At 38.7% G+C, this 16,388-nt stretch overlaps 1 non-coding gene across 1 annotated transcript; it reads right to left on the bottom strand.

The window, feature by feature from the left end:
• Positions 1–263: 263 nt before the first annotated feature.
• On the bottom strand, positions 264–370 carry LOC138809096 (U6 spliceosomal RNA). The gene has a single exon (XR_011366705.1). It is a non-coding gene; the product is annotated as a U6 spliceosomal RNA (small nuclear RNA).
• Positions 371–16,388: the final 16,018 nt, after the last annotated feature.

Here is a 16,388-nt window from a genome sequence, read left to right on the forward strand (position 1 = left end):
GGGACATCTAAGTTGGTTCCATATCTTAGCTATCATAAATAATGCTGCAATAAACATAGTTGTGATAGTAGTTTTAGTATGGTCTTGTTTGTGGTCATTTAGGTAAATCCCCAAAAGTGGGATTGCTGGGTCAAAGGGGAGCTTTATGGGGAATCTTTTGAGGAACCTCCATAATGCTTTCCAAAGTGGTTGAACACGTTTATCTTCCCACCAACAATGCTGTATGGTTCCCTTGTGGCCACATCCCCTCCAGCTTCTGTTGTAAAAATCTGGAACACTCCACGAATTTGCATGTCATCCTTGTGCAGGTGCCATGCTAATCTTCTCTGTATCGTTCCAATGTTAGTGTATGTGATGCTGAATTGAGCACAGAATATTTTTTATATCTAAAGTGCAATTGATTTTTTTAAACTGCACAATTGAAAAAAAAAGGAAGTTCAAAAGAATTGTCGAGAAATTTTACAACCATATATTTCTTTTTTTCTTTTTTTTATTTTTATTTTTATTTTCTGTGAACATACTGTACAGAGGGGTTACAATTACATGGGCAAGATAATGAGTACATTTCTTATCAAGCATTGCAGCCTCTTCCTTTGTTTACTCTTCGCAACTCTTCCCAGCCTCCTCCCCCGGCTCCTCCTCCCCCCCCCCACCAAAGTTGTAAAGTTCGTTTTCGACATGACAACTTGTACTTCTCATTGTTGCAACAGGTCCACCTGTATCCTTAAACGACTTCTTTTTCCCCATCTCCTCCACAGATTATACCGACATCAAATATAGTGAAAGCAGGGGTTATACTGTGGGGGAGGGACATACAAAGCAACAAAGAAATAATCTTATAAATGCGTTAGAAACAAATGCATGAAAGAAAAAAAAACATTTAAATGCATATCTAAGGGTTCATTTTCTTAACATCACATTATCTGAATCTTTTTTGCTTGACTTATACATATACTATATATTGCAAATAAGGGAAACCATGGGACCTATGTTTCTTTGGGCCTGGCTTACTTCACTTAATATAATTTTTTCCAAGTTTTTCCATTTCCTAACAAATGGGGCAATGTCATTCTTTCTGATGGAGGCACAGAATTCCATTGTGTATGTATACCACATTTTCTTGATCCATTCATCTACTGAGGGGCACTGGTTCCATATCTTAGCTATGGTAAATAATGCTGCAATAAACATAGTTGTGCTGGTAGCTTTAGTGTGGTCTTGTTTTTAAGCATTTGGGTAAATGACAAAAAGTGGGATTGCTGGGTCGTAGGGGAGCTCTATGTGAAGTATTTTGAGGAACCTCCATACTGCTTTCCAAAGTGGTTGAACAAGTTTACACTCCCAGCAACAATGAAGTAAGGTTCCCGTCTGTCCACATCCCCTCCAGCATCTGTTGTTATTAGATATTAGAGTTCTTGATTTTTGCCATTCTAACTGGGGTGAGGTGGTACCTTAATGTTGTTTTGATTTGCATTTCTTTTATGACTAGGGAGGTTGAACATTTCTTCATGCTTCTATTAGAAAGAAGGATTCTTTCTTCTTCAGAGAAGTTTCTCTTTAAGTCTTTAGCCAACTTATTTCTTGGGCAGTTGTAGAACCATACATTTCTTACATAAGCACACATTTAAGAATAAAGTCAAATTGACATGTCAAAAACAAAATAATTCCAGATGTTTGTTATTCAAGAAATGTATAGGAGGAGGAATTCAACTATTCTGTACAAGGCACCTGTCATAATGAACACTGCAGCAAGTGTTAAGGTTTGTTAAAAGTTTTAATGTTTTAAATATATTTAATTTTGGGAATTTGTTTATATATGCCAAAATTAGGACTGTTTGGCAGGTATAAAACTTTTCTATAAAGTATTTAAGATTTATAGTAACAGACATATACTACTAAGTATGTGCATTTCAGAGTTTAGGGAAATTTTATTAATGAGAAGTCACAAAGTTTTTGTGTAAAGAAGCAGAATAAAGAGTTCACACTTTGTTTACTACACAGTTTCTGTTAAAACTTTAGGGCTTCCTTAGTTTATATGTTAATGAGGAAAAATGATAATATAAGCCATAAACAAATAATGAGATATGCCATAAATAGTAATCTTAGTGGGTAACTTTAAAGACTGCTCATATTCTATAAAACTCTTGTTGAACTTCACAACCTTAGTCAGTGTTAAATGTACATGATTATGAGAAAATAGTAAAACCGAATATGTAGCATATTTCAAATAGTTAAAACACATGTTTTTAATTTTATTAATTAATATTTAATTATTGGTTTTCTTTATTTGTAACATTGTTTTACTTGTTGACATATAGTACAACTTTTTATTGGGGGAGGGTATCCAGTCATGGGGCCTGAACTCTGGGCCTGGGCCCTGTCCCTCAACTTTTCAGCTGAAGGCTAGTGCTCTGCCACTTGAGGCCCAGCGCCACTTCTGGCTTTTTTCTTTTTGCTTATGTGGTGCTGAGGAATCGAACCCAGGGCCTCAGGCATGCAAGGCAAACGTTCTATCACTGAGCCACCTTCCCAGCCCTTGTACAACCTTTTGTAAGTCATCATTAGGAGGTACTTTGAGAAGGTTACTTGGATGGCCAATCCAATTTTTATAGGTGCATGTTAATTTACAAAGAGGAAAATTAAGAACAAAATATGTATTATATCTAAAATATACTTGGAACTCAAAAAACTAACCCCCCCAACAACATATCCTCAAAGAAACAACTGCTCAATAAATAAGTGGGTGAAAGACTTAAAGAGAAACTTCTCTGAAGAAGAAAGAAGGATGGCCAATAGACACATGAAAAAATGTTCAACATCCCTAGCCATAAAAGAAATGCAAATCAAAACAACATTGAGATATCACCTCACTCCAGTTAGAACGGCAAAAATCAAGAACTCTAACAACAACAGATGCTGGAGGGGATGTGGACAGAAAGGAACCTTATTTCATTGTTGGTGGGAATGTAAACTTGTTCAACCACTTTGGAAAGCAGTATGGAGGTTCCTCAAAAGACTTCACATAGATCTCCCCTATGATCTAGCAATTCCACTTTTGGGCATTTACCCAAATGCTTACAAACAAGAACACACTAAAGCTACCAGCACAACAATGTTTATTGGAGCATTATTTACCATAGCTAAGATATGGAACCAACCCAGATGTCCCTCAGTAGATGAATGGATAAAGAAAATGTGGTATATATACACAATGGAATTCTATGCCTCCATCAGAAAGGGTGAGTTTGCCTAATTTGTTAGGAAATGGAAAGGCTTGGACAAAATTATATTAAGTGAAGTAAGCCAGGCCCGAAGAAACATAGGTCCCATGGTTTCCCTTATTCGTAATATCTAGTATATGTATGAGTCAAGCGGAAACTGTCAGATAATGTCATGTCAGGAAAATGAACCCTTAGATGTGTATTTTAATGTTTTTTTCTTTCATGCATGTGTTTCTAATGCATTTATAAGATTATCTCTTTGTTGCTTTGTATATCCCTCCCCCACAGTATAACCCCTGCTTTCACTATATTTGATGTCAGTATAACTTGTGCAGGAGATGGGGAAAAAACCAGTTGTTTAAGGATACAGGTGGACCTGTTGCAACAATGCGAAGTACAAGTTGTCATGTCCAAAACTAGCTTTACAACGTCGGTGCGGGGGGGCAGGAGAAGGATTGGGATTGGGGGGAGGGGGAAGACTGGGAAGGGATGTGAAGGGTAAACAAAGGAGGAGGCTGCAATGCTTGGTAAGAAATGTACGCATTATCCTGCCCACGTAATTGTAACTCCTCTGTACAGTATGTTCACAAACAAAATAAAATAAAATTTAATTAAAAAAAAGAAGGTTGAGAAAGTACCTAAAAAATTATCAAATAGAGTCTGAATCAGGAGTGTTGATAAATGTCCACACCTAATATCTTAGCCCTAGGCTGAAGCAGTGGTATTACAGAGTTGAGGCAACAAAACGTGACAGACTGTGTTTTGTTTTGTTTTGTATTTTGATTTTGTTGATGATGGGGCATGAACTCTGGGGCCTGGGTGCTGTCACTCAGCTCAAGGCTAGCGCTTCCACTTGAACCATTGCACCACTTCCATCTTTTTTGCTTATGGGTGCTGAGGAATCAAACCCTGGGCCTCATGCATGCAAGGCAAGCACTCTACCACTGAGCCACCTTCCCAGCACCTGAGAGACTGTGTTTTAAAAAAACCATCTAAACAACATTTGCTTTCTGCTTTGGGTTATATAAGGAAATATATAAATATATTTTTATATTTTTGTGAATTGTACTTCTAAATTTATACTAACTTCAGCCACTTTATCCTTTTCAAAGTCCTGAAATATCTCTGAGAGTTTGCTTCTGTGAAAATTGTTTTTGCATTTATAATTTCTCCTGAGTTATTTTTATTTTTATCAAAATAACTTTATATTTCATGTTGATGGGTTATCATACATCAAATGCCTTCAAATGTACATGTAGAGTCTAAAGATAGCAGTATGAATATTCTCATACAGCTCTTGTTTATCTGTTATGCACTTCCAGTATTATGATATTTCTCTCTCTTTCAATCTCTCCCATTTCCTCTCTTTCTCTTTTATGGTCCATGTCTGCTACTTAGAATTTCTGCTGATCTACTATTCCTTCAGGATCCACTGGTTTTGTGGGAACATGATAGCGACCATCAGTTACCCTTGCATTCTTTAAGAGTTATAACAGTTACATGATATTATTCTTTGCCATTCAAAATGGCAAAACAGCAAATCTAGGAATTCCTTTTCATTTTATTACTATTATAAAGTTTATCTCATAAAAATTGTTGGGATGGATAAGACACTCTGACCTGTGACCTAAAAGTTCTTTTTCTTGGGGCTGGGATGGTGGCTCAGTGGTAGAGCTCTTGCCTTGCATGTCTGAGGCCCTGGGTTCGTTTCCTCAGCACCACATAAGCAAAAAGAAAAAAAGCCGGAAGTGGCACTGGGGCTCAATTGGTAGAGTGCTAGCCTTGAGCTGAAGAGCTGAGGGACAGCGCCCAGGCCCAGAGTTCAGGCCCCACAACTGGACCCCAAAAAGTTCTTTTTCTTTTACAAACAACCTTTTTCTTTTATTATCAGTTAGTTACTACATATAATGAAAACAAAGCTATCCTATAGAAAGTACACCGAAGTTGCTCATAGGGATGAAAAACAAAGGAATGTGAGAAGTGAGTACAAAGGATGCCCATCATAGAGCACAGATCCTAGGAGCAATTTATCATGTACACTTTGTGAGAATGACAATGTGCTGGAAGTATAGGTTAAGTCACTGAACAACTGATATATATATATATATATATATATATATATATATATATATATATATACATATATATATACACACACACATATTTATATCTGTATATTTATTTATATTTGCATATATATGTTTTTATACCCTTATATATGTACAAATGTATGTTACTATACACACAAGTACAAGCATACATATACACATGTATACATGCACACATGGAGAAAGACACATAGTTACAGACAACACAAGTTTCACTAGGTGTTGAATATGCCTTGGATGGAATGCTTGGAACCAAATATGTTGAAGATGTATTTGTCTCTAAGAATTCTTTTACCACTCCTCTTATCTCTTAAAATTGGTAGTTTTTGACAGATTCGATTTGCAAAATCCGGTACAAGTGATAGCAAATCACTCAGAAATCTCAGTAAGTAAAGGTCATATGGTGTTTCCTTGCTCCCTACAGAATGCTTGCTCTTGTAGACACTCTCAACAATCAAAGCATGAGGAGAATACCCTGGTCAAGAATAAAGTTATAAAGCTTTAAATGGCATCCTTACTTGAACTCCTTTTCAACAGCATCAATTCCTAAGCAGATGAGTGAATCCTCAGAACACTGGATTCTACATATACATTTAACCAACCCATGTGAAAAGTCCTATGTGAGAAATGCTGACTGAGGTCTTGCTGATTTCCTGGCCAAGAAAATAAGAAAAAAGAAAATATTTTTAATGTTTTAAAGTTTGAGAATAATTTGTAACCTGTCAACAAATGTGTAGAACACAATTATACCAAGTGAAAAAAATGCTGGCGTTTCATTTATGTGCTCTTGGCCTTGGCAAGTGATTTTAGGTGTGTCAACACAAGTAGAATCAGCAAAAATCAAGCCAGCACTTCTTCATTTAAGATACAAGGAAAGGATACAGGTTGACCCATTTTAACAATGAGATGTACAAGACAGTCTATCAGAGTGGGGGTGAATGGGGAAGTTGGGGAGGTGTGAAGGAAAACTATGATAGAGGAAAAACAAATGATGGGGTAACAATGCTCAAGAAGAAATGTACTCATTACCTTACTTAGGTAATTGTAACCCCTATGTACAGTATATTTGCAATAAAAATATATATTAAAAAGATACAAGGAAAACTTCTGTACTTATAGGAATTTGTATTTGTCACTCAATATCAGTAAGGTATTGGTTTTAGGACCAGAGGCTATGAACACTTTGGATACTCAAATTCTCTACATGAACACAGTATATTATTTACTTTAGAATCTGCCCACAAGCTAGTGCAGAGTAATTGCTATGAAAATTTTTACTACATTCTCTGTTTGTAATGAAACATAAAATTATATTCACTATGAACAGATACAATTTTTTTCAGATAAATTTTGTCTGCAGTTTGTGGATGGAATTGGGACAGCAATTTTGAAAAGCACAAATTTCTTCACCAAGACCGGTCTGCAAATTGTAACAAGGAGCTAATACAGCATCATTGAATAGTATGGAACTCCAAGGAGAAGTACTTGAATTGAGACATTATCAGAAAGTGTAACAACCCAAGGACTTTTTAGAAATTCAGCTGCTAGATTTCTCATGGAGAGCTTTCATAACACTTTGTGAAGCACAAGTCAGAACCTCACTGAAGTGTAGATGGTTTTCCCTCTCCTTTCTGTCATGCTCTGTCATTATCAATCAACATATAGCTAATCTTGAATAATCCTCTAATAACAAAATGTTGATGGAGTGTTTATATGTAGAAAATCTGGGAAGGCTAACTTTTTCCAATTAGGACAGTCTGTATTCTATGACCCAGCAGAGAGAAAACTAGTAAGCATCCATTTGCAACCTTCTGAATAATTCTGATTCTGCCCACATCAGTTATCTATCCATACCTGTGCACAAGTAAGAAGATTTTAAAAGCATTTAGTATTTAAAATTTAAACTTAAATATAGAATGAAATTAGTTCCAATGCATAACATTAAGATATTTAGAAACAACTGAGAAACCTAAAGGTCTATAAGATTTATTTTTATTGGAAGTGAAGGAATATTGGAATTTGATTCTCTACGGTTTAAGCAATTTGCAGCAGACTTGATACTTATTAATTTTTGTATATTTAAAGGAATACAAGCCTCAACAATATGTCAGTACTATCCTCTTATTTATCTCTAAAGGTTTATGCTTCTGGTCTCTTAATATTAAAACTTCAAAAAAATTTATCTGTAGCAAGTTGTGCAAAGGGGTTTCACTTCCTCATGTCAGTGTTGAATAGAGTGTATGTGCATTTCAATGTTCAGTGCATCTGGATCATTGTCAAATTTTCCATTTTTCTTCCTTCCCTTACCCCAAACCCACCTATCCCTTCAAATTTCCTACTTATAGTCTCACATATGTACATTGAGTGTTATGACTGTATTAGTCCACCATTTCATTCTCCAGCCTTCTTCTCTACTCCCTTTAAGCCAAGATCCCCTTTTAAGACTTGTTTCAACTTCATGGTATTTTGTTAAATATCTCTACCTTTGGCATTTGGCTATGGGCTTGCCACATCCTCTCTTCCATGTTTGATCACATAAATGAGTATATTTTTCTACATTTCTAATCTCTGAATGGCTGAGATAGGTCTCTTTTACTATTCACCTTCTGTCCTAAATTTAGAATTGCACCTTCAGAGCCATCCTATAGAGTTTTTTCTTCTCTACACACTGAAGATGGAAAGGAAATAATTTCCATGCTCTTAGCATTATGCTATCCATCATGAATTTCCATGCTTATCACTTCAGCAGTCTATGTTTAAGGAAGATCTTCAATTTCTGATGATAGGAGCATGAGTCAGTTTTAATTATGCAGATTCCACTATGTAGTGAGCCCTAAATTTTCAATAAATTTTGAGTAACTTTTTATTAATAATTTAAAAAGTTTTATTTCAGTATTTGAAATGCTGCCCCAATTATTTTAAAAGTTTCACAATATGTTAGACTGAACTTTCCCCCCCATTTTCCCCACTAGTTCAGGTTAAGTCTCCTTTGGCTTTATTGTTTGAGAGGCCAAGGGATGAGGGTAAACAGAGAGATGATCATTATTCAGATATCTCCTTCCTCTTCTGTTTCTGCTATTCTTGTTGAGAGGAAGACTGGAGCAGGGAACAAGAGTGATGCTTGACTTCACCATACAAGGGAGCATTCCTGGCATGTCAATTATTGTTTCTCAGTATAACTTAAACTGCTTACTCTTGCCTTCTCTGTAACAGTAACCGGACTGTGGCTTCCTTGGTGCAGGAGGAAGCACACTAACAGGTTACTACCTGTAAATTGGTATCTTATATCTCAGCTTACTACCAAAAATATAAAGCTTTGGCTACATAAATGCAAAGGTACTGATTGTCCAACAATACCTTAGTGAGCAGTAGACAATTCTACTCAGCTGCCCTCTTCTCTCATATCCTCCTCTTAATTCCCCTCCACTCATTTACCCTTCCATCCCTTCTTTCTTTGTCTCTCTTTCCTCCATAATAATCTCTATCTTCTCTCTTTTTCTTTTCCAGTAGCAAGTGATTTGGTTTATCAGACAACACATAAATAATTGAACAAATATTTATTTCTCCTCTTTTTGTGATTATTTATTCTTAAGAAGTGAGTTCTAGCACAGCACCAGTGGCTTACACCTAGATACACAGTAGGTTCAAATTTGACAATTGCAATTCCAAGCTATTTTAAGTAGATAAACCTAAGACATTCTTTTCTCCACTTGTGGTAAAAGGAAGAAGTGAAGGTGTGGCTCAGGTGGTATAGAGCAAACATTGAGAATTAAAGCTCAGATAGAGCTCAAGGCCATGAGTTCAAATCCCAGTACCAGCACAATATAAAAAAAACTGAGTCCTTTGTCTTTGAAAAGGGATATTTCTCCAAAAATTCATACCCAGGGAAATGTTCAAGGTCCAAGACTCTTTGTAAGTCTCTTTCACATCTTAAACTGATTCCTCTGCTTGATTCACATTATGGAAAATAGGAGTCACACTTCACATTAAAAAGTATGTGCATTGCTGAACAGTTCTTACCATTTTTAATGTAAAGGAAGCATGAGAGAGGAATTCACCTCACTTGTGTGAGTTAGGTTTGACTCACTGACAGACTTTTGCAAGTAAATGAGGGTCTGTTTACACATAAAGAAGTCTATACAGATGGTTTTCTAGGAGAGAGAACAAGGTAGCTGTGGTCCAAGTTTGAATCAGAGTAAGTTTATTCCGATGATATGGCAAAGAGAAGCTCATCTCATAGAACTCTATGCAGACAGTAATTTCAAAAGGATTAAAAACCCACGTCTATGTTGTGAACATCCAAGTTTTCACAAACAAAAAGCAATTTCCTTAGCCATGAAAATATAAGTTACAGCAAAAGGAACTATGTTAAATATAGTTAATGGCTGAGTGACATGTTTTAAAAGAGTTCTGTAATTACAACTAAACTATAAATTTTTCATCATGTCCCTAACAAGAATCTCAAAGATAGGCCTGGCTAAATCTGTCATGGAGGACTGGGTTCATGCAATTGTCAGTTTTGTTTAGAGTCCAATATCTTCTACAGTCGCTTGGGCTGTAAACCGCTCACACCACATGCAGTGTCTGGAAAAACATGCTGTCTTGCTAGGCAGCTAAGGGATTTTTGTGCCACTGTGAATATTTATCGTTTTTCTTATAATTATACCTGTCAGTGTGAAGTCATTTCACAATAAGAACAATAGTTACTGTACCCTTTGTCCCACTAACAAATCTCAGATGTAAATATAGCCGGTAGCCCGTGACTTATGCCTATAATCCTAGCTACTCAGGAGGCTGAGATCTGAGGGTCACAGTTCAATGCCAGCCCAGGCAGGAAATTCCATAAGATTCTTATCTCCAATAAACCACCAGAAAACTGGAAGTGGAGCTATGTCTCAAGTGGTAGAGCTCTTGCCTTGAGCTGAAGAGCACAGGGACAGCACCCAAGCCCAGAGTTCAAGTCCCAAGACTGACCAAAAAAAAAAGTATGTATATATATATATATATATATATATATATGTATGTATATATATGTATAAATGATGAGATGAATTACATTTAAATATAAATCAATATTTATGATATACATTTAAAATATATATGATATATTTATAATATATACATATATTTATATATAAGATAATATTATATCTATATGTTTATAAATATATTTGTAATTAATGTCCAAAGAGTACATCTGAAGATTTTGGGGAAAATGTAGTGTGTCTAAAGGCTTATTACTGATCCATCATACTTTCAATCATTTTTTCCACTTATTACAATGTCTGGAGTACCAAGACAATGATTATTTTATTCCTTACAATTTTGGATTAGAAACACCTACTTACTTGCTATGAAACCTACCAAAATATGATCTTGAAATCACACACCACAAACTGGACATCTACATCAATTTAGCAATTTACAGGTCTCAAACATTTATTTGAATCCTGTATCTCGTATACATTGTTTCCTTCGAGTCAGCTACATATACAAACATGCCTAGATTTTCATCCTCACATGACATAGTAAATATAACACTGTAATAAAAAATAATATGATACTGAAAAAACACCTTCGCAAAAGTAATTAAATTTTATTTTTTAAATTTAATACACTATTGAAATACTGATGAAAGAGCAGCTGAGAAAATGTTTCAAATATTAGAGTGCCTGCCTAAAGAGCATGTTTCTCATTCCAAGCATCATTATTTACATCCTTCCTCCTCCCACATAAAAAATAAATAACTACAGAATTAACCTACATGTTCCTTAATCACTCATTGAAGAAAGAAATTGTAATATATATATATATATATATATATATATGTATATGTATATACACACAATGATGTACTATTTAGCCACACATAATTATGAAATCATATTATCTTCAAGAAAATAGAACTGGAAACATTCATATTAAAGCAATAAGCCATTCTGTGAAAAACAAATACTAGATTTCTCATATGCAGACTCTAGACACAGAAAATAAAATAAATGACCCAGGTGTAATAGATAGAACTGATTAAATTTGGAAAAAAGTAAGAGAGGAGATAAAGAGAAATGCTGTGGAGTAAATATGTTCAAATATTTCATAAGTTAGTATGATGACATAATAAAACATAACTATAAAAATAGGCTAATGAAATTAATAAAAGGAATAAAATTTAGCAAGCTACATTATATGGACATATGTGTATAACACAATAAAATACCTTGTGAAATTAATATTTGCTAATAAAAAGGCAAAAATTAATTCCAGTTTTTATAGATTCATATGTTAATTTCCATTTTTTGCCCAGATATTTCCCTGATAAAGTAAAAGGAGAAATAGGTTTTGTTCATTTAAATTATTCCAGTTAACTACTGTCAATGTGAAATTGTTCAACTTAATTATTATATTAGAATATTTCCAATGTACTCTTCAAAATATTACCCTATAGGTATATACTTTTTGCTATTTATTGAATATGGTTCCTTTACTTAATTAGTATAGACCATTTTCTCAATGTAGTTTGGTTTATGCAACTAAGATATATAATACCTGACCAGGAAATCAATTATTCAAACAGTTTTTTATCAAAAATGCCTATAACAAAATAAAGAGCTAAATCCAAAGTATGTATATTTGAAGACAATACCTGTTTAGTCCTCTTCTCAAATTCCCCATTCCCTTCTTGAGAATAATACACATTGTAAGGAAATGCTTTAAATGTTTTACAGAAATAGGTTGACTTTAGACCAATGAGTTACTCTATGCTGTATTTTTATTTACATTATATACAAAAAAGCTAAATTCTTACCTTATCATTTTCCTTAGACTTTATACTCATGTTTAAGCTCTGATGGGTGACAGATAAAGATATAAACATTTTTGAACAGTGGCTAAATTTAGGCTGAGGAATTTATGTACAACTATACTCTTGCAGATAAGCCTCATCAGTGCTGAGACCACGATAGCAAAATGTTAACCCAAGGTCCTAACAGTCTCTGAGCACCCTGAACATCCCACCCCCAAGATGTCACTACCATCCTCAGACCAAGTGTAGACAAATCTCAGGACATCTCACACATCTGGAATGGCTCATAACACATCTTGGCATTTCCTAACTGTACAAACCACTATGCAGAAAACTCAGCTACCTTATTATTGGTTGTAGGTCATGGGGTTTGAACTCTAGGCCTGCACGCAGTCCCTCAGCTCTTCAGCTGAAGGTGGGCGCTCTACCACTGGAGGTACAGCACCACTTCTGGCTTTTGGGTGGTTCACTGGAGATAAAGTCTCACAGATTTTCTTGTGCAAGCTGGCTTTGAACCGCAATCCTCAGATCTCAGCCTCCTGAGTAGCAAGGATGACAGTTATAAGCCACCGGCAGGGACCGGCTTCAACCTCCTTCTTAAACACAGGGGAAACCCAACTCATCAGGCCACAAACCACAGGCAATCCTTCAATTCAGACTTTGTCACCAGCATCCAAAACCATTCTTCCATGGATGGACAGCATATAATTGACACTACGATCCCACCCCTGCTCCCATTCACCCACTCCCTGCCTGCCACAGGCCATGACCTCTGGAGTTCTTGGTAAGGCACTGCCCACCCTGCTATGGCTTCACACTGGGGCAAACCTGGAGAATTCTTACAAATGTCTGTACAGTGAGGCCAGCATCTGGTCTCCCAATCCCAGCAACCCCACTACTTCACCATCTATTGCAAGCAAGGAAGGGGTGTATTTCTTTCTTTCTTGGTTTTTTTTTTTTTTTTTTTTTTTTTTTTTGGTTTAGGGGCTTGAACTCAGGGCTTGGGTACTGTCCCTGATGACTAATTTTCCTCCAGATCAGTGCTCTACCACTTGAGCCACAGTGCCACTTCTGGTTGGAGATTGGAGATGAAGCTCTTGTGGGACTTTCCTGCCTGTGCTTCGAAAACAGATCCTCTGGATCTCAGCCTCCCGAGTGACCAGGATGGCAGGTGTGGGATGACAGGCATGAGACACCAGCTTATGGCGTAAGGTGTCTAGTCCTTCAGAATTTCCACCTAGTCTTCGTCTAGATGCTACCACCTAGACACCCCTCCACCTCCATCAGGGAGAGCAAAGGAAGGCTCAGAATCTGGGTGGGGCCATGGGAATTAAAGGGCCCCCTCCACACCACTAGCCGTCTCTAAGCTCCCATCTGCTTCCTCCAGATTGCCTGGTCATCCAGGGCAGATCAGACCCACTAGGAGTTCTGGGGCCTGCCCTATATCCTCCTGCCCAACCCAACCAGTATCTGAGGATTTCTGGGGCCAGCTGCTCTATGTCCCAGTGGAAGACTTTGGGAAGGTTTCTGATAACTGGATCCAGGGGTGCCCAGGGGAGAAGGAGTGTCCAACTCCCCTCTGTCAATGGAGACAGAAAGCATGGATTGATCTACTAAGAGCTTTAGGGCATAGTCAACCACCTGTCACCAAGGTCCCTGGGAGAACTGTTTTATGGTGTCAGCCCTGGGGCCTGACCTCGGGGCCCTGGCGATGTCACCCACTTTCTTTGTCTCCAGGGGAGCGCTCTTTCACCTGAGCCACAGTGCCACTTCCAGCCTTTTCTGTGTATGCAGGACCTAGGAATAGAACCCATGCTTTCCTGCAGGCTAGATGAGCACTCTACCTCTAACACACAATCCCAGCCTTGGATAGCTTTTTTTTTGTGACCCCTCAGGCCTGTCTCGGGACAATCTCACATATCTATACCAAGTCTCACACATCTATACTGAGTATCTCACCAGCATCCCTGGCTGGACATGTTGTCCATCATATTCAGCACCTTTGATCTCTGTGCTTCCTGTCAGATCCTCCTTGTTAAGCAAGAACCACTTTTCAAGTTCTGCCTCCAAGAAGCCCATTCCGGTCACTTAGGCAGAGCTGGAGAGTCTCCGCTGTGCAGGTTGCTGGCCTTGTCATACTCTGTCTTCCATTCAGTGTGGGTTGAGAGCACACAAAAGGGAAGACCTGGATTCCAGCACCGGATTTCTGACAGCCCTGATATACCACCCAGGGACAAGTATTGTATCACACTCCATGAGAGGGAGCTCAAGGCCCGGGCAATCTGTGGGCAACAAGATGAGGCCATTTCTTTGTGTGAGCTTGAACTGAGGATCTGGGAGCTTTCTCTCTGAGTTTTATTGTTCAAGGCTGGTGCTCTACCACTTGAGCCACAGCTCCACTTCTTGCTATTTGGTGGTTCCATGGAGAGTAGAGTCTCATGGGCTTTCCAGCTTATGACTGGCTTCAAACTATGATCCTCAGATCTCAACCTCCTGAGTAGCCAGGATGACAGGCATGAGCCTCAGCCCCAGGTGACGGGCACCAAAGGCTTTTTTTTTGCTCCTATTTATCAGCTGTCAACTAGCAAGCCCAAGTTAAAATAATCAGTTACAGGGGATCAAAATCCTCTGCTAAGTCAGTCAATCCAAGGAGATAAAGTGTCTTTGGAATAAGCTAGTCTGAATTGGCTTAAGGGTGTTTGTGTGTGGGGGATGGGTGGGTGTGTGTGAGTGTTGGGAATACCTACCCTCAACTCTGTGGTGTCTCATCCTTCCAGCAGGGAGTGCATTCAGAATCCTGACCCCAAGGAAGGTGGGTGGGAGAGGGTACCTAAGGTCACATCCAGGAGGATGATTCGAATTCTGTCCTGCAACCGAAGCCTGGACAGATAAAGGAAAGAAGGAGAGGTTTAGGGGAACATCAAGGGGAGCCCCTTACCTTTGGCTACAAGTACCAGCAAGAAGACAGAATCCATCTTTCTTGGTAGTCAGATAAAAGGTGTATACTGTTAATTTATTTTATGATTGTGTTGGTCCTAGGGCTAAAATTCAGGGCCTGGGTGTTATCTCTGAGCTTCTTTTGTTCAAGGCTGAGGCTCTACCACTTGACCACAGCACCACCTCTGGCTTGCGTGTGGGTTTGGGGAGGGAGAAATTTTATGGGAGATAAGAATCTCACTGACTTTCCTGCCTGGGTTGGCTCTGAGTCATGACCATCAGACCTCAGCCTCCTGAACAGCCAGGATGATGGGTGGGAGCCATGAGCTCCTGACTGCCACCGTCCATTTATAATCCCTTAGGTCCAGTGCCGGGCCACCCACACTGCACCTCCTTGTTGGGAGTAGGAAGCAGACATGAGTGGGTTTGATAATTCAACAGCCTACCTATCTTTGAGCATTGTTCTGGGTCAGTCTGATGGAGGTTTCCTCCTTATCCACAGGAATGACTTGGCTGACACAAGAACAAATGTCCCCTGGGAGCTATCAGGTCTGGGGTCTTTCCTCTGCACCCCCCCCTCACCGAAATGAAACTCCGCAGCAAAGGGTAGTAGACATGGAGTGTTTTCATGGTCTTATAGCCAGGGTCTAGCCAGATAGGTGGGGGTATGGGTCAGAGGCATGGGATTGTGCTAGGCAGGGGGACAAGGCGACACCTCCTCATCCACTTTCCTTCAATGGTGTAGCAGAGGGATGTGGGGAAGGACTCATGGGATGGACAATGAATAACCATCACGGTCTAGCCGGGGTACAGAGGGGCTTACCTCATAAAGCTGGTTCAACCGGCTGAGTGAAACAGCTCCTGACCCACAGCCCACTTCCAGAATGAGAGGGCCACCTTGGGTTCCAGGCACATGGGGATGCTGGACCACCTCCTCCAGCACCCATTCAACCAATTCCTGAGAGAGAGGGAAAGAGAGAGGGAGAGAGAGAGAGCAAAAGGGAGAGAGAGAGTGAAAGGGAGAGAGAGACACAGAGAGAGAGACACAGAGAGAGAGAGAGGAAGAGAGGGACAGAATTATACTTAAGCTAGGTGCTGGTGCCTCAGGCATATAATCCTAACTACACAGGAAGCTGAGATGTGAAGATCATGGTTCATAGCGGGCCCTGGCAGGAATGTCTGTGAGAATCTTATCCTCAAAGAACCAACAGAAAACCATAAGTGATGCTGTGTCATGTGGCAGACTGCTAGCCTTGATCTAAGGAGCTCGGGGACAGCATCCAGGCCCAGAATTCAAGCCCTACGAGTGACAAGAAGTGG

The sequence above is a fragment of the Dipodomys merriami genome, unplaced genomic scaffold (genome assembly GCF_024711535.1).
Source record: "Dipodomys merriami isolate MVZ:Mamm:240054 unplaced genomic scaffold, mDipMer1.0.p SCAF_484, whole genome shotgun sequence".
Lineage (NCBI taxonomy): Eukaryota > Metazoa > Chordata > Mammalia > Rodentia > Heteromyidae > Dipodomys > Dipodomys merriami.